The sequence below is a fragment of the Lepidochelys kempii genome, chromosome 6, assembly GCF_965140265.1.
Source record: "Lepidochelys kempii isolate rLepKem1 chromosome 6, rLepKem1.hap2, whole genome shotgun sequence".
NCBI lineage: Eukaryota > Metazoa > Chordata > Testudines > Cheloniidae > Lepidochelys > Lepidochelys kempii.
The window spans coordinates 95,975,024-95,993,419 of NC_133261.1; the positions used below are offsets into that span (position 1 = coordinate 95,975,024).

An 18,396-nucleotide genomic window follows, 5' to 3' on the forward strand; every position below is an offset into this window, starting at 1 on the left:
TTACAGAAGATGAATGTTTATATTATGTTGTCTTATTAGCCGGCCCAGCCCCAAACCAGATTCCCAGATCCAAGCTTTGGGAACGTTCAGGTATTTAAAAAAAGCAGCTTTCAGCTCATGCCCACCTTTATTTAAGGTTTAAAAAATAAAATAATTATAATATATGGTAATGCTGTACTTAAAATCTTATAAATTTATATACCATTATAAATTAAACAACATACATCTCTTCTCCCATCCTGAGAGGCAAAATTCACCACATCATATACTGAAAGCCATTTCTGTGTACGTAAGCGGAGTACCCTTAATCCAATATTTTCTACTGTAACATACTTTAAGTAGGCTGGGTAGGGGGAAGAGGTGTGTCATTGAAATGTAGAAAAAATAGTCAGTAGAAACAAAATAAGAACCAATCCTAAGAGGTACTGAACACTCATTTCTTACCAACTTCCCAGGAAGTTCCCAGAACCTCATAAGACTGGGACCTAAATTTTTGAGACTATTATTGAAAGTATTTTTGATAACTGAATGTTAACAACATAAGGGGGTGGAGGGATAGCTCAATGGTTTGAATATTGGCCTGCTAAACCCAGGGTTGTGAGTTCAATCCCACCGGATCCCCCTTGTGCACATGCTCGTTGACCCCCTCAAAGAATTTTAGTGGAGTAGGAGGCATGATTTCCCCAACAAATTATGTTCATCTATGTGTCTGACAATTTTGTTCTTTACTATGGTTTCAAATAGTTTGGCCGGTACTGAAATCAGGCTTACCAGTCTGTAATTGCCAGGATCACCTCTGGAACCCTTTTTAAACATTGGTATCACGTTAGCTATCCCCCAGTCATTTGGTACAGAAGCTGATTTAAATGATAGGCTACAGACTACCTACCTACTCCTAGTTAGTAGATCTGCAGTTTCACATTTGAGTTCCTTCAGAACTCTTCAGTGAGTACCATCTGGTCCTGATGACTTATTACTGTTTAGTTTATCATTTTATTCCAAAACCTGCTCTAATGACAACTCAATCCAGGACAGTTCCTCAGATTTGTCACCTAAAAAGAATGGCTCAAGTTTAGGAATCTCCCTCAAATCCTCAGCCATGAAGACTAATGCAGAGAATTCATTTAGTTTCTCCGCAATGGCCTTGTCATCCTTGAGTACGCCTTTAGCTTCTCGATCGTCCAGTGGCCCCACTGGTTGTTTAGCAGGATTCCTGCTTCTGATGTACTTAAAAAAATATTTGCTATTACTTTTGAGTCTTTGGCTAGCTGTTCTTCAAATTCTTTTTTGGTCTTCCTAATTATATTTTTACAATCTTCATTTGCCAGAATTTATGCTCCTTTTTATTTTCCTCACAAGGATTTAACTTCCACTTTTTAAAGGATGCCTTTTTGTCTCTCACTGCTTCTTTTACTTTGTTATTTAGCCACGGTGGCACTTTTTTGGTTCTCTTACTATGTATTTTAATTTCGGATATGCATTTAAGTTTCTATGCAGCTTGCAGGGATTTCACTTTTGGTACTATACCTTTTAATTTCTGTTTCACTAACTTCCTCATTTTAGTGTAGTCCCCCTTTCTGAAATGAAATGCTACAGTGTTGGGCTGCTGTGGTGTTTTCCCCGCCACAGGGATGTCAAATTTAATTATATTTTGTCACTATTACCAAGCAGTCCAGCTATATTCACCTCTTAGACCAGACCTTTGTTCCACATAGGACTAAATCAAGAATTGCCTCTCCTCTTGTGGGTTCCAGGACTAACTGCTTCAAGAAGCAGTCATTTAAGGTGTCAAGAAACTTTATCTCTGCATCCCGTCCTGAGGTGACACGTACCCAGGCAATATGGGGACTGTTGAAATCTCCCATTAGTATTTTATTTTTATAGCCTCTAATCTCCCTGAGTATTTCACAGTCACGAAAGCTCATGCTCAAATAAATTGGTTAGTCTCTAAGGTGCCACAAGTACTCCTTTTCTTTTTACAGTCACTATCGCCATCCTGATCAGGTGGTCGGTAATATATCCCTACTGCTATATTCTTATTATTAGAGCATGGAATTACTATCCATAGAGATTCTATGGTACAGTTTGGTTCATTTAAGATTTTTACTTCATTAGATTCTATGCTTTCTTTCACATATAGTACCACTCCCCCACCAACACGACCTATTCTGCCCTTCAGATATATTTTGTACCCTGGTATTACATGCTCCTCTGCACCTGTCGGCTTTCCCACAGCCCTTAGTTTAAAAACTGCTGTATGACCTTTTTAATTTTAAGTGCCAGCAATCTGGCTCCATTTTTGTTTAAGTGGAACCCATCCTTCCTGTACAGGCTCCCCCTTCCCCAAAAGTTTCCCCAGTTCCTAATAAATCTAAACCTCTCCTCCCTATACCATCATCTCATCCACGCATTGAGTGTTGCAATAATTAGTTTAATTCATACCCCATCCATGAAATTACAGTTAAATACCTTTTCAAAAATAAAGGGAAGAAATAACAATGGAGAGTTAGGACACAATCCTGAATTGCGCTCTGCACAGGCAGACATCTGCACTCACATGGAGCATCTTGCAGGACCGGGGCACAAATGAGTACAAAGATCTTTCCCTGAAAAGAGCCATTCTAGCCACTTATGACAGGGATTTCAAACAAATATTTGGCCCATGGGCCAGATCCAGCTTGCAAAATGTATTTATGTGAGCCTGAATGTCTACACTGCAATTAAACAGCCCTTTAGCCCAAATCCCAGAAGCCTGAGTCAGCTGACACGGGCCAGTCACAGCTTATTAATTGCACTGTAGAGATACCCTTAGGGTCTTTGAATGCTGTGACTTTCTATCTCCAACTAACAAACAGCTCCAAACTAATAACGTCAATTAAATAATTTTGTTGATTTTGGCTTTAAAGGGATTCTTCTGTACTTAATACTCTTAAGGTCACTATTAACGACAAAAGTCATTTTACAAGGCTGGCCCAGTACGACCATATTTTGCTAAGCAAGAGGCACATGAAGGATTCTTCTTCTTCCAAGTACAGTGAAAACTAAACATCTTTTGGAGGAGACTGATAACACACTGTACTTCCACAGCATCTTTCATCCAAGCACGTCAAAGCACTTTAAAAACAGTAATTAAGCCAAGCAAGATAGCCATGATGATTTTACAGGTGGGGAAACTGAGGCACAAAAAATTAAGTAGCCCATCTCCGGATGCGAATAGACATACTTCCTCAGTGTTGCTGGGAAAAAAATCAAGTGTGCCTTCTTAGCCCTTCACCACTGTTCAATGCTTGGAAGCAATCTGCAGGCATAACCGGAAGCAAAAAAGTGCAAAAATACAGTACCAAAAACAGAGGGTCAAGGGAAGAACCTAGTGTGATGGAGGGAAAAAAGGAAAAAAAGAGACTTAAAGCAATACCTGATATCAATAAATTAAAGGCACATAAAAAAAAAAATCTATAACTAAGGCTACGATTTAGTCACAGAGGTCAGGGCAGTCACGGATTCCGTGACATTATTGGACCTCCGTGACTTCTGGGGCTTCATGAGGAGGAGGCAGGTCTGTGTGCCCCTGCCCTGCTGGGGCTGGCTGGAACCAGGACCCCTCAACCCCAGAACTGTGGCTTCCGCTGGGCACTGCCGCCAGGCCTGTGTGCCTCAGCCCCATGGCTTCCCAGCCTTGGTGAGGACTGCAGCTGGGGCCCTGAGCCTCAGCCCCACGGCTTCTGCCAGGGGCTGTAGCCAGGTCCATGTGCCCTAGCCCCGCAGCATGCCGGGCTTGGCAGGGTCCATGCACCCCTTCCCCGCAGGCTTGGCAGGGGCTGCAGCTGGGGCCCTGTGCCTCAGCCCCGCAACTTCCACTACAGGCTGCAGCCGGGGCCGCGCACCCCAGCCCCACCATGTCCCAGGATTGGCAGGGTCCGTGCGCCCCAGCCCCACAGGCTTGGCGGGAACTGCAGCCAGGGCCACATAACCCAGCCCCACAGTGTCCCGAGTCCTGGGCTTGATGGAGATTTGGCAGGGGCCATGCGCCCCAGCCCAACAGCATCCCAGGCTTGCCGAGGGCTTTAGCCGGGGTCATGCGCCCCAGCCCGTGGCTTCCACTAGGGGCTGCAGCTGGGGTCACGCACCTCAGCCCAGTGGCTGCACCGGGAGCCATGCGCCCCTTTTCTGGCTTCCCAGAGCCGTGTGCCCCTGCCCTGCTACAGTCAGGGCCGCGAACCCATGTCACGAAGCTGGGCCAGCTTTGAAGTGGGGGCTATGTGCCCCCCGTGGCCGCGTGCCCCTCTGCAGCCACTGAAGTATGGGCTGCGTCCCTCACCACGGCAGGGGGCTCGGCCTCTTAGGCCCCCCCTCCATGGGACTCCATTCTTTCCCCCATCTAACCCTGCCCTCTGGTTATTTTTAGCAAAGTAACAGACAGGTCACAGACTCCATGAATTTTTGTTTATTGCCCATGACCTGTTCATGACTTTTTCTAAAAGTAACCATGATAAAATCTTAGCATGATCTATAACATGTAGCACAGTGGTCACAATACTGTTGAGGCTTAGATGGAGAAAGCAACAAGAATGAATTCTCTCCCACCATGAAAGGTTAGTCTCTTCTGAGTAGGTTATGGTCACTACCATATAATATATTTAAAAACAAATCTCTAATCACTGTAAGCTTCATAACAAGCCTTCAAGACAGCTGAATGCAAGTCTGTCCAGTGTGTGCACACAGTTAACCAAGAGATACTGCATGTGTCAAGTTAACCTGGAAAATATACTTACCTTAAAAGGTGTATAGTCTTTAAGCCCTGGATTCCACCCAAAGTAGTCTGAGTAAAAACCCACAAATAATTTTTGCAGAAAGGTATTTTTAAAAATCTGCTCATACGATGTTATTTCCTGCAAATCCTGTAAATTAAGTAGATCTTACACAGGGCTCAATCTTATTCTATTGATATCAACTGGTGTAGGATCAAGACTGCACATACTACAATTACCGCACTGCACATTAATAGCTTTGCTTACAGGACTGGTGTTAGTCATAAGTAATACAAATGACCACCTGAGGAGCCACAATTTCATGCAGCCTGAAAGTCACAAGGCAATCCGATCTCTGCCTCTGGTAGGTGAAGAAAAAATTCATTGACTAATCCCCGTGCTATTTTGGCTTTTATACACCACATCCATTACCATAGTATCTGAGCACCTTCCAAAGAAGGATAAACATACTGCGACAAAAATTTCACTGTTTGAAAACTGTTAACACCAAAACTATACTAATCACAATTTTGCAATTAGTATACACGAGAACAAAATCACATTCAACATTAAATTTTAGGATTTGATAACAATTAATTGACACAGTGCTCAAAAAGATTTCCTAGTCTACACTGATCACAAAGTCATGGTCAGTATTGTTTCAGCAAACTTGATTTTTCACAACTGTATTCAAATATGGTAAAATTTTACAGAATATAAATTCATAACAGCTTATATCTACCACATATAATCTCTTCTCTTTTTTATTTTATTAATAGATCCATTCTTTTATAACAAATCTTATTAAATTGTAAAACAAATTTTAAGAGGTAAACTGTATTATGCACACACGTATTGCAGTTTTTAATTGGCCTACAGAAATCTGTAAAGTTGTACTGACAAAACCTGCTACTAGTCATTTTCTTCAACTTTGTGATATTGATCCCATACATTGGTTGATGCTTTTCTACTCTTCATCTTCCTCTTTTGTATTTTCATTTTATAGTGTCAATTAAAGTCTTTCATCTCATATTTAGGTCCAAACTTCTGTTTTTCAGACATTGAGATGTCTATTTATCAGTTGTCCTATCAAAACTCTATACAATATTAAGCTTTTCTCCTTCTTCCTATTTTAATGCCTTTATTTTGAGTTTAACTTTTACTATGTTTGAAAGGGTTTTTCCCCTTCCTTAGTAGTCAAAAAAACTTCTCAAACCATCAGGTTTGGTGGCAGGCAATGCCCTCTTCCAGCAAACTCCAAAAAATTCTGGCAGGTTTCTAAGTAGTTCTCTTTTCTTCCTTCTGCCCTGTAAAAACTGAGTTAATTCTTCTATTACCAGCATTTCCCAGATTTTTTGATCCCCATTAATAGATTTAGCAGAGTCACTCTTCTTCCATCACCTTGCTATAGTAATTAAAGCATGAACTAGTACATAAATGATCAATTTTCCATTGCTTTTGTAAGATGCAGAGTTTTCAGGGCAATTTAATAAAAATACTAAGGGGTTATCTGATAGCTGACACCCTGTTATCTCCTTTATGTTGCCTCCAATTGCATTTTAAAATGCCTTACTTTGGGGGCATTTCCACCATATATAGAAAAATCCTTCCATTTCATTACATTTTCTTCAGCAATTACCCATCCCTGCACCATAAATTCATTTAATTTAAAGAGACGCTAGGTACCATTGATAAAAAATGGTAACAAGGTTTTATTTTGTTAATGTGTTCATTATGGACCATTGCTTCATATGTTCTCCCATTCCTCGGTTTTGGTGTCTATTCCTACGGCAATTTTTCTTCTTTTCATGAACATAGTTGTTTCTAGTAAGTAACAGAGACTACAACAAAGCCCGATGCCAACTCTGTTCACATATTTATTCAAGTGACACCATCATAGGACCTAATCACATTAGCCACGCCATCAAGGGCTCGTTCACCTGCACATCTACCAATGTGATATATGTCATCATGTGCCAGCAATGCCCCTCTGCCATCTACATTGGCCAAACTGGACAGTCTCCACGCAAAAGAATAAATGGACACAAATCTGACATCAGGAATCATAACGTTCAAAAACCGGTAGGAGAACACTTCAACCTCTGTGGCCACTCAGTAAAAGATTTAAGGGTGGCAATTTTGCAACAGAAAAGCTTCAAAAACAGACTCCAATGAGAAACTCCTGAGCTTGAATTAATATGTAAAATACCATTAACTTGGGTTTGAATAGAGACTGGGAGTGGCTGGGTCATTACACATATTGAATCTATTTCCTTAAGTATCCTCACACCTTCTTGTCAGCTGTCTAAATGGGCCATCTTGATTATCACTACAGAAGTTTTTTTTCTCCTGCTGATAATAGCTCATCTTAACTAATTAGCCACTCACAGTTCGTATGGTAACCTCCAACTTATCTGTATATCTTACTATATGTTCCATTCTATGCATCCGATGAAGTGAGCTGTAGCTCACCAAAGCTTATGCTCTTATAAATTTGTTAGTCTCTAAGGTGCCACAAGTACTCCTGTTCTTTTTGCGGATACAGACTAACACGGCTGTTACTCTGAAACCAGAGATTACTTTGTACAGAATGGGGAGTAAACCTTTGTGTTTTGTGGAGGTAGTGAGTAGTTTTTCAAATTGCATCAATTTTCTGCTTAGGTTTGCTTTTTCATAGGGATGGGTTGAAAAGTCTCAAGTGTAGGTATTTAGACACTAGAATGTTGGTATCTTTTGCTAGTTGTATTTCATCAGTTGATCTAAATATATTGTCTCTAAACAGTTGGCTGAATTTTTATGTAAGTTCCCAAATGTTAACACTTCCAGGTTTTTATTGAGGTTACAAGAGATGAGGGGTATGAGCTTAAATTATTTAGAAAGCTACCCCAAGTTTCTATTGTTGTTTTCATAAAAGGGTGGCTATATACTGATTTTGGCCCATAGGATTTCTTTATCCAGGGGAATCGTTTGTACTTTGATTGCAGAACAAGCTCATCATTATATCTCTAGCCAGTCCTGATTAGGGTTTGGTGTTCATAGAATCATAGAAGATTTGGATTGGAAGAGACCTCAGGAGGTCATTTAGTCCAACCCCCTGCTCAAAGCAGGACCAACACCAACTAAATCATCCCAGCCAGGGCTTTGTCAAACCGGACCTTAAAAACCTCTAAGGATGGAGATTCCAACACCTCCCTAGGTAACCCATTCCAGTGCTTCACCATCCTCCTGGCGAAACAGTGTTTCCTAATATCCAACCTAGACCTCCCCCACTGCAACTTGAGACCATTGCTTCTTTTTCTGTCATATGCCACCACTGAGAACAGCCGAGCTCCATCCTCTTTGGAACCCTCCTTCAGGTAGTTGAAGGCTGCTATCAAATCCCCCCTCACTCTTCTCTTCTGCAGACTAAATAAGCCCAATTCCCTCAGCCTCTCCTCGTAAGTCATGTGCCCCAGCCCCCTAATCATTTTCGTTGCCTCCGCTGGACTCTCTCCAATTTGTCCACATCCCTTCTGTAGTGAGGGGATCAAAACTGGACACAATATTCCAAGTGTGGCCTCACCAGTGCCAAATAGAGGGGAATAATCACTTCCCCCAATCTGCTGGCAATGCTCCTAATACAGCCCAATATGCCGTTAGCCTTCTTGGCAACAAGGGCACACTACTGACTCATATCCAGCTTCTCGTCCACTGTAATCCCCAGGTCCTTTTCTACGGAACTGCTGCTTAGCCAGTTGGTCCCCAGCCTGTAGCGGTGCATGGGATTCTTCCTTCCTAAGTGCAGGACTCTGCACTTGTCCTTGTTGAACCTCATCAGATTTCTTTTGGCCCAATCCTCCAATTTGTTTAGGTCACTCTGGACCCTATCCCTACCCTCCAGCATATCTACGTCTCCTCTCAGCTTAGTGTCATCTGCAAACTTGCTGAGGGTGCAATTCATCCCATCATCCAGATCACTAATAAAGATGTTGAACAAAACCAGCCCTGTCATAAATATAAAGGGAAGGGTAAACACCTTTAAATCCCTCCTGGCCAGAGGAAAAACCCTTTCACCTGTAAAGGATTAAGAAGCTAGGATAACCTCACTGGCACCTGACCAATGAGGAGACAAGATACTTTCAAAGCTGGAGGGGGGAGAAACAAAGGTTCTCTCTGTCTGTGTGGTTCTTTTTTTTTTTTTTGCCAAGAACAGAAAAGGAATGGAGTCTTAGAACTTAGTAAGTAATCTAGTTAGATATGCATTAGATTCTGTTCTGTTTAAATGGCTGATAAAATAAGTTGTGCTGAATGGAATGTATATTCTGTTCTTTTTGTCTTTTTGTAACTTAAGGTTTTGCCTTGAGGGATTCTCTATGTTTTGAATCTGATTACCCTGTAAGGTATTTACCATCCTGATTTTACAGAGGTGATTCTTTTACTTTTTCTTCAATTAAAATTCTTTTAATAACCTGATTGCTTCTTCATTGTTCTTAAGATCCAAGGGTTTGGGTCTGTGTTCACCTATGCAAATTGGTGAGGATTTTTACCAAGCCTTCCCCAGGAAAGGGGGTGTAGGGTTTGGGAGGATTTTGGGGGGAAAGACGTTTCCAAGCGGGCTCTTTCCCTGTAATATATTTGTTAGACGCTTGGTGGTGGCAGCAATAAAGTCCAAGGGCAAAAGGTAAAATAGTTTGTACCTTGGGGAAGTTTTAACCTAAGCTGGTAAAAATAAGCTTAGGGGGTTCTCATGCAGGTCCCCACATCTGTACCCTAGAGTTCAGAGTGGGGAAGGAACCTTGACAGGCCTCAGGGGCATTATGCTTGATACCCCAGGAGTCGGTCCAGTCGGTGTTATCCAGTACATCAGGTTTATGATCTGACTGGCCTGATAACAGTGTTTAATGTTTGGTAGAGCCAATCCTTCCTTTTGCCACAGCCTCTATAAAGTAGATTGTTTATCATGGATTGTTAAATTAGTGGCAAATTCATTTGGGGAAATAAGAAATCCAGGTTTAAGCAAATTCCCAGGGACTAAAACCAGGAATGTTTGGAAAAGGAAGTTAATTGAGAGTAAAATATTCACTTTAACTGCTGCAATTCATATTTTGACCGATTTTTCAGATCTCTTTTGATATTTTTAATCAAAAGCGCATAAGTTTTGCCATCTGTTAGAAATGTGGATTGCCAGATATCTTACTGAAGTAGCTACCCATTTCTGTTCGTATTTATCTTTTATATCTTTCAGTAGATCATAGCCCATACCTACACCCAGGAGGTCTCACTTGTCATAGTTTATACTAAATCCTGACACTGACAAATTTTAAGGTTTTCTCTTTCTGATCTAGTAGAGTGTGAGAGAGATTCATAACAAATATCATCTGTAGAAGGCTAATTTGTGTTCCCTGTTTCTTTTTGTAATTCCCCTTATACAAGGATTATTTCTTATCAACTTAATGAATGACTCCATTAATCTGGCAAAAAGAAGAGGAGACAATGGGCATCCTTGGTGTGTGCGTCTAAAGGAGTAGCATTTTTCTGATATCCTTTTACTCTTACAGCAGCATATGGTTTGGAATATAAGATGGAAATCCAATTTTGAAATTTAGGGCCTAAGCCAAATGTATCCAAAGTATCTTTTAAGAACTGCTAATTTACTCTGCCCCAAGCTTTTTCTGCATCTAGTGATAAAAATAGATGGGGCTTGCTGGTAAGAGTGAAAAGATCAGGTCTAAAATTTAGAGCATTATCTGACAGCTGCCTGTTTAATACAAATCCTAGTTGATCCATGTTTGCCACATGTAATTTATCCGCTCTTCCCCTCCAGAGGGGAAAGAGATGCATGTGATTAGAATTGTTTTCTTTATTATTTTTAGTACATAAGATGAAGTGCTATATGTTATTTGGGAATGCAAGATCAAATAAGCATGTTTTCCATTTGGCTCAAAAGGACTGTTACACAGAACAGAAACATCCTATAAGATAACCAGAAAAAATTAGCTTTTCACCTAAGTGGAGCTTTCCTGGCTGCAGAGGTGCAAGTTAGCAGATCCAATCGTAGGACTGGGGCCTAATTCTTGCCCCACATCCTTCTTTCTCCACCACCACATTATTTCCAATATCTTGGGTCCAAAAATAATAGCAGCCCTGATTGTTTATCTTCAGCACTAGGGAAAATGACTTTTCTAAAACTTTGCAACTATCTAATTTTAAGCACATCTAAGGGCAGGGTGGATTGGAAAGAATCAAGAGACAAAGCGAAAATAAGAAAATATTTTAAAGGTCATTTGACAGCATTCCTTCAAGGGGGACTGTGGGGAGAGGATGAAGAGAAACTATGTTCCAGTATTCATTTAGGCTATAACTACACTATTAGCAAGGAGTCTGATTACCCTGCTGGTGTACACATACTTGTGGAAGCTCAATGGCAAAATGTATGTCATTCAGAAGCGTGAATATTCCACCCCCAAGTGACATACGTTACACTGACATAAGGGTTTGTGTGCACAGCTCTATATCTGCAGGAGAACTTCTAACACCGACATAGCTTATGCTGCTCCTGTCGGCACAGAGCATCCTCACCACATGTGCTCCACTGCAGCACTGTACATATAGACATGGCCTAAATAAGTAGAAGAAACCAGCATGGCACTTCTTGCCACAACATATCAGGCAATTCAAAAAAGGAGAACCGAATAGTCATATGGCTAATGAGAACATCCACAGATACATTAGATAGAAATGTCAAAAAAAGTTTGTAAGGAATATAAGCCTTCTTACTTCAAGGCATATGCCAACATCTAAAATGATGGAGAAAGGAAGAAACTTCCCTCATGGGCAGGTTATTCCATAATTGCCCACTTCATGTTTCCTTCATTTTCCACTGAAGTATCTGGTACAGACAGATATCTGAGAAGGGATCCTGAACTAGACAGGCCATTGGTATGGCAATCCCTATGGGGAGGCTTTAAGTTTATCAACAACATAGCAGCTAAAGCTGGGGTCCCCAAACTGAGGAATGTTCAGGGGGGGGGGCACATGGCAGGACCCGGGTCAGCTCCCACAGAGCTGGGTGGGAGTGCCACCCAGCCCTGTTTTGCCCCCAGCTGCAGCTCCGCTTCGCACCCAGCTGCACCCCCAGACCAGGTCTGGACCCAGCCACAGCTCCTCCCCCATCCCCAGTTCTGCCCCCAGCTCCACCGTCACCCCAAGTTGAGGAAGCCTTGACTGCTCAGTAATGGGAAGGGGGGGGGAATGTGGACAGATTTCATTACTGTAAGGGGAGATGGGGTGCAACAGGAAAGGTTTGGGCACCGCTGAGCTAAAGACAAAGAATCCCGACTATGGTCAGGAGTCAGCACTCAGGGAATAATCACATCACGCTTCCCTAGCTACAGGAAAAAGTTCAATAATTTGAAATATTTAAAATGAGGCAGGACAAAATACTAAAAAGTGTACTAAAAGGGAACGATCATTGTATTAGCAGGGAGATGGACTGTATGCTCTCATAGATCTTACCCCTGTGGGAATTCTGCACCATTTCACAAGTGCAGAATTCATGTCCCCAGCGGATTTTTTTCCCCCTCTGTAGAAAATATATTCTGCCGGAGAGGCACTGAAGTTACACCTTTCACCACCCAGGGGCTGCTGTGGCACCAGAACAGAGAGCAGCCTGTTCACCGGCAGTAGCAGCCAGTGATAGGGAAGAGGAGAGGGTGCGTTCCTCACAGTGCCCTGCCCATGCGGCCAAGTGAGGAGGCATGGGGTGGGGGGGAAGAGGGAGGACACAGACAGAATGGGGCACACAGTTCTGCTGGGAGGTGGGGGTGTCAAAGACCCGAGTTCACAAGGGCTAGTGGGGCAGATAGACTGGGGCAGGGCTAAATGGGAGTGGGGGTGCAGGGCCATGTGGGGATGGGGTGGGGCAAAGGGTGGCTCAGTTGTGGTGCTGGACCACATGAGAATGGGGGTGAGGGGTGGCTGAGTCAGGGTGCAAGGACACATGGGGATGGGACAGAAGGGGGATGCAGGGACACATGATGATAGGTGCAGATGTGCTTGACTGAATGGGAGAGGCTAGAGGTCAGAGAAGGTCAGCTGCCTAACAATCCCTTTCCCCTAAAAAACACCCCTTTTCCACACTTCTCCCACGCACACCCAACAAACCACCAGATTCACTCCCAACAATTACTTCACTCTCCCTCAGGTCCTCCATTACCCCCTGACTCCTCCACGCCTTTGCACTGCTTCTGAGGGATCATAGAATATCCGGGTTGGAAGGGACCTCGGGAGGTCATCTAGTCCAACCCCCTGTTCAAAGCAGGACCAATCCCCAACTAAATCATCCCAGCCAGGGCTTACATGAGGGCTTACATTTCTGTATTGTAGTTTAAATGAATTGTTACTCAAAATTTTGTATTAATATGCCTAGTAGGGAATCTATTTGTCAAAAAACCAGATCCTGAATCTTGTTTGTTGTCTATATTGTTAGAGACATATTTGCTGACAGGTATTTTGAAATAAATTATCAAAACACCACAATATAATCGTGCCAGTTTCAATTATTTTGGTAAATAAAATATGCAGAATTTTGCATAATTTTAAAATATTGTGCGCATAATTTTTAATTTCGAAATAAGAGCTTTTCTACCTCTAACTTCTATAAGCAAGATTGTTTCTAAACAAAAAGTAACATTTGGTGCCCTGATTCCTGCCAGTCCTTATAGCAGCTGACTTTCCTCTTGCAATGTACCTTCTTGAGTGGGAAGGGAGGAGAGACTCAGACAGTGTGGAGCAGAAATCATACTTTGCCTAAGTGTCCCAAGACAGGCACCTTTGGGTTCTTTGACTCAGATATTTAAACTGGCACAGAAGCTTTTTCCAAAAGCATGGTTCTGATCACAGTTATTTTTACTGACCTTTTTAAACACTGAAATAGAAGTAATGCTGAACAGCACTGAAGTTGATTTGCTAAAAACAATATAAAGTTCCAAGAAATGTCTCCACCAAATGAGGTCAAGAAAAAAGAAACAACCCTAGAAGTAGCACAAAGGAAATGAAGATTTACCACATAGAAGGTTAAGGGGTTTATTTTTAACTGTTCAACACAAGGTTTTGCTCAAAAAATGCAGTGGCTGCAGTGCTGAAAGGAGGCTAGTAAATAAAGTGTTAAATAAACAAAAAAGGACTGAATGAGAACATTTCAACTGACAAACAATTTTCTACTAGATTTTCATATAGCTTTCAAGCTTCCTCTTTATTCAGATAAGCATGCTAAGAGGAAGTGCAAGCACTTTCATGCTTAAGAGAGATTCAGTGTTTGTATAACTGACATCCTGATTTTTAATATGGTTATGATAGTCTTTAATTTCAACTCCTAATGAGGAGAAATTCTTAGAAAAATAAAATACAAGGTAATTAAAAGTACAAATATATGCTGAAACAGGATGAAAGCCAGAAGAGATATTTGCCAAGGAGATGTTTCTTGAAGCTAGACACACACACACATACACACACCCCCATTTGACAGTTTACTACTCTAGTCTTGTTTGAAGTCCCTGCAGGTTTTAAGACTGACCCTGATGTGGAACAGACCCCAGTACTGTATTATCAGTATTGTTCCTTTTTTGACAAGGTTACACACTCAAGCCCTTATCTTATTCACAAATATTGAAACAAATTTCAAAGCAGGGAGGTAGGATATTAGCATGAACCATCACCCTGACAATGCCACATTTCACTGTCATTTTGTCATGTTTCAAGGCAGAGACCCGAGATTACTACATTTTATTGTTATTCTGAGAGAGCACATTCCCACACTACACTACAATGCGAGGTAGCTATGTTTCAAGTGCCACTTAGAAACCCTACAAATTCCCTCAAGAAACAAGTATATTGATAACATTTAATAGCAACAATGATAATATCAGGTTCTTATATAGCACTTTTCATCACGAGATCTCAAAGCACTTCACAATATTTAATGTAATTAATCTCACAACACCCCTGTGAGATTAGGAAGTATCATCCCCATTTCTACAGATGCGGAACCCAGGCACAGACAAGCTAAGTGACTTGCCCAGGTCAGGCTTGGAAGTCTGCCGTGAAGCAGGGAAATTCCCGGGACTCCCAGCTCCTACCAATTAGGTAATCCCCAGCTCTGGAATCCTCAGGTTTCCTGTCTCCTGTGGAGATTGTAAACTCTTAGTTGGGGCAAAGAAGTGGATGATACTATCATTTGTGTGCTCTGACCAAGGCTAAGTTTGTTGTCAACACTTAGAGTTTGGGTTCTCCCAGTTTCATTCCATTACGCAACACACAGACACTGCTACACCACCTTTTGACGCCAGGGTAGCAGGTTTCCTCCAGGCATGCCAAATCCATGAAAAAAAATGCAGAAATTGGGATGGTTTTTGGTTTATGAGTTGATTATTAGCTAGTTTTTGGCTTGTATTTTTTTTTTTAAATCAGCTCCTGGCAAGCAGGGGCCAGGACGCACAAGCAGGGGTGCACAGCGGGCCCACCACAGTCTCAGACTGCATGCCGGAGAGATCTAGTCACATAGAGGGTTGAGGTTCTTTAGGGACTGGCTTGTTTTGGCCTTGTTTTGAAATGGGATTGGCTTTATTTTTGGCTTATTGTAAATCAGGGTGCTTATTTACCACGTGAAAGTTGGCAACTGTGGTTTCCTCTGTCTAGCTCAAGGCCAGCTTTCTAAACACAACACTGCAGTACCACTCTTCTGTACAGGTTTCAGAGTAACAGCCGTGTTAGTCTGTATTCGCAAAAAGAAAAGGAGTACTTGTGGCACCTTAGAGACTAACCAATTTATTTGAGCATAAGCTTTCATGAGCTACAGCTCACTTCATCGGATGCATACCGTGGAAACTGCAGCAGACTTTATATATACACAGAGAATATGAAACAATACCTCCTCCCACCCCACTGTCCTGCTGGTAATAGCTTATCTAAAGTGATCATCAGGTGGGCCATTTCCAGCACAAATCCAGGTTTTCTCACCCTCCACCCCCCCACACAAATTCACTCTCCTGCTGGTGATAGCCCATCCAAAGTGACAACTCTTTACACAATGTGCATGACAATCAAGTTGGGCTATTTGTACAAGCTGTACAAGCTGCACAGCCCCTTCACCCCACAGTCCCACCGGCCCCACAGCGGCGGCAGTGCCCTCCAGGCACCACAGAGCCCCCCACCGGACAGCCATCGCCCCCATGCACTGCCCCGCAGGCCCTCCCGGGGCCCAGCCCCTACAGTGGTCGCCAGTAGCCCCCCCTGGGCTCCGACCACTCGGCCCCGCGTCCTACTCCAGAGCCACCCAGGCCCAACATGCCCCTAACGGGGGCCGAGCCCCCTCCTCACCTCGCGAGAGACCTCAGCATCAGGGCACCCCCACCCCGCCGGCTCCAACCGCCCAACTCTGCGCAGCTTCCTCCCCACCTCGCCGCTATGGCAACTTGAACTAGCCGCCTTGCCACAGGGAGAGAGAGCGGCATCTCAGGCGCCAGGGCCCCCGACGCATAGCACTGTGGGACATGTAGTCCTCAGGCTCCGACGCCGCCATCATAGGAGAAGGTTCAGTGGACTACAACTCCCAAAAGTCCTTGCGCTTGCTCCGCTAGGGCTTGCATGAGGCGCCACTATCCGCGACGGAAGCCCCACTGAGGCTCAGGCCACACCCATTGCTTAAAGGGCCATTCATGAGAGGAGACGTGTAAGAACAGTATCCTCAGCAAGACCTGATCCTGACGGCGACTCTACATTACACCTGGGGGAGGAGTGTAACTGTAAAATCAGTATTAAAATAATTAAAATGCGAATAAGTATTCTTTTTAATTATAGTTTTAGTGATTAATTTCTATAAATTTTTCAACTGCAAACAATTTTGCACTTGAGTCATTTATAACACAGGGAAGCAGTCCAAACTACTCATCTGCATAATATCACTCATGTATGTTAGTGCTTTCAAGATCAGGGCGCTGGTCAGTAATCTGTTTGAGGTAGGAAAAAAATATCTTATGTGGTGTCTATGGGCTTGTCTACACTACCAGCCAGATTGGCAGGCAGCGATCGATCCAGTCGATTTATCACGTCTAGATGCAATAAATCAATTGCTGAGCGCTCTCCCGGCGACTCCGGTACTTCACCGGAACGAGAAGTGCAAGCGGAGTCAACAGGAGAGCGTCAGCTGTCGACTTACTGCAGTGAAGACACCAGGGTAAGTAGATCTAAGTACGTCAACTTCAGCTACACTATTCATGTAGCTGGAGTTGCATATCTTAGATCAGGGGTTTCAAACATGCGGCCCGCAGAGTTATTTCCTGCAGCCCGCCATAGTTCCCCCGCCTCCACCACCCCCAGCATGCTGCGTCCCAGCTCTTCCGCCCGCGTCCAAACAGCTGTTTGGCGGTGCTTAGGACTTTCCAGGAGGGAGGGGGAGGAGCGGGGACACAGCGTGCTCAGGGGAGGTAGCGGGAGCGCCGCAAACGCGGGCTGGAGGACTCAGGAGGAGCACAGGGTGGCTGTGCAGCCGGCCGGAGAGAAGCAGCGCTTTGAAGGAGAAACCGCCGCTTCTCTCCGGCCACTCCTGCTCCTCCGGAGTCCTCCAGCCATGTTTGTAGGGCCGCATTCCAAAAGGGGCTTTAGAGCTGCAGTCCAGGGCCTTGCAGCCCCTAAAGCCCCTGCAATCCGGGCGGCCCTGCCTGGCAGGGGGCGGCTTCCAGAATCGCAGCCATGGGGGCGGCGTTGCGCTGCACAGAGCCACCTGCACGCCCCCCCCCCACTCCCGCACCAAACAGGAGCTGCCCAAGGTAAGTGCTCCGCACCCCTTGCCTGCCCCAGCCCTGTGCCCCCTCCCACACCCTAAGTTCCTAACTCCTTCCCAGACCCCATATCCCCACCCTGAGCCTCCTCCCATACCCTAACTCCCTCCCAGATCCTGCACCCCCAGCCCTGAGCCCCAGGAGGAGATGGGAGAAAAAAAGAATGAAAAACGAGGGGGGGAAGAAGAGAGAAGAATGCTCCCCCCACGGGGGGGGCCCAAAAATGAAGCTGAGCATAGGGCCCCACTAACTCTAAATCCACCACTGTGAAAAGGTGTTAGCGATGCAGCCCTTGGGCCAATGTACTAGTCCTCATGTGGCCCTCGTGGTGATTTGAGTTTGAGATCCCTGTCTTAGATCAACTCCGCACGGTACTGTAGACAAGCCCTATGGAGCAGCTTACACGGTAAGGTCCCTATCTTGATTGTGCCCTACAGGCGTTAATGTAGAACAACAATAAAACAGTGCCTGGTGTCTATGATGGAGTTTGTTGTGGTCAGAAGTGTCAGGGCATAAACTTAAGATACAGTAAAGGCTTATCTACCCTACCACGCAGGGTCAATCTAAGATACGCAACTTCAGCTACGTAAATAGCGTAGCTGAAGTCGACGTACTTAGATCTACTTACAGCAGTGTCTTCACAGTCTTGACGCTCTCCCGTCGACTCCGCTTGCACTTCTCGTTCTGGTGGAGTACCGGAGTCGATGTGGGAGCGCTCAGCAGTCGATTTATACTAGACGCAATAAATCAAGCCCTACTGGATTGATCACTGCCTGCCGATCCGGCGGGTAGTGTAGACAAGCCCATAAGGGACTTAACAATAGGAGGGAGTC

The 18,396-nt window shown here is 43.9% G+C and overlaps 1 protein-coding gene across 9 annotated transcripts in view; it reads right to left on the reverse strand.

Moving 5' to 3' along the window:
• CEP128 (centrosomal protein 128) overlaps positions 1 to 16,281 on the reverse strand; it is a 446,026-nt gene extending 429,745 nt beyond the window's left edge. For all 9 annotated transcript variants that reach the window (XR_012159510.1, XM_073349335.1, XM_073349336.1 and 6 more), the window contains exon 1: positions 16,104 to 16,281. The gene's annotated coding sequence lies outside the window, so the exon portion shown is untranslated. The remainder of the gene's footprint in view (positions 1 to 16,103) is intronic.
• Between the last annotated feature and the right edge of the window lie 2,115 nt (positions 16,282 to 18,396).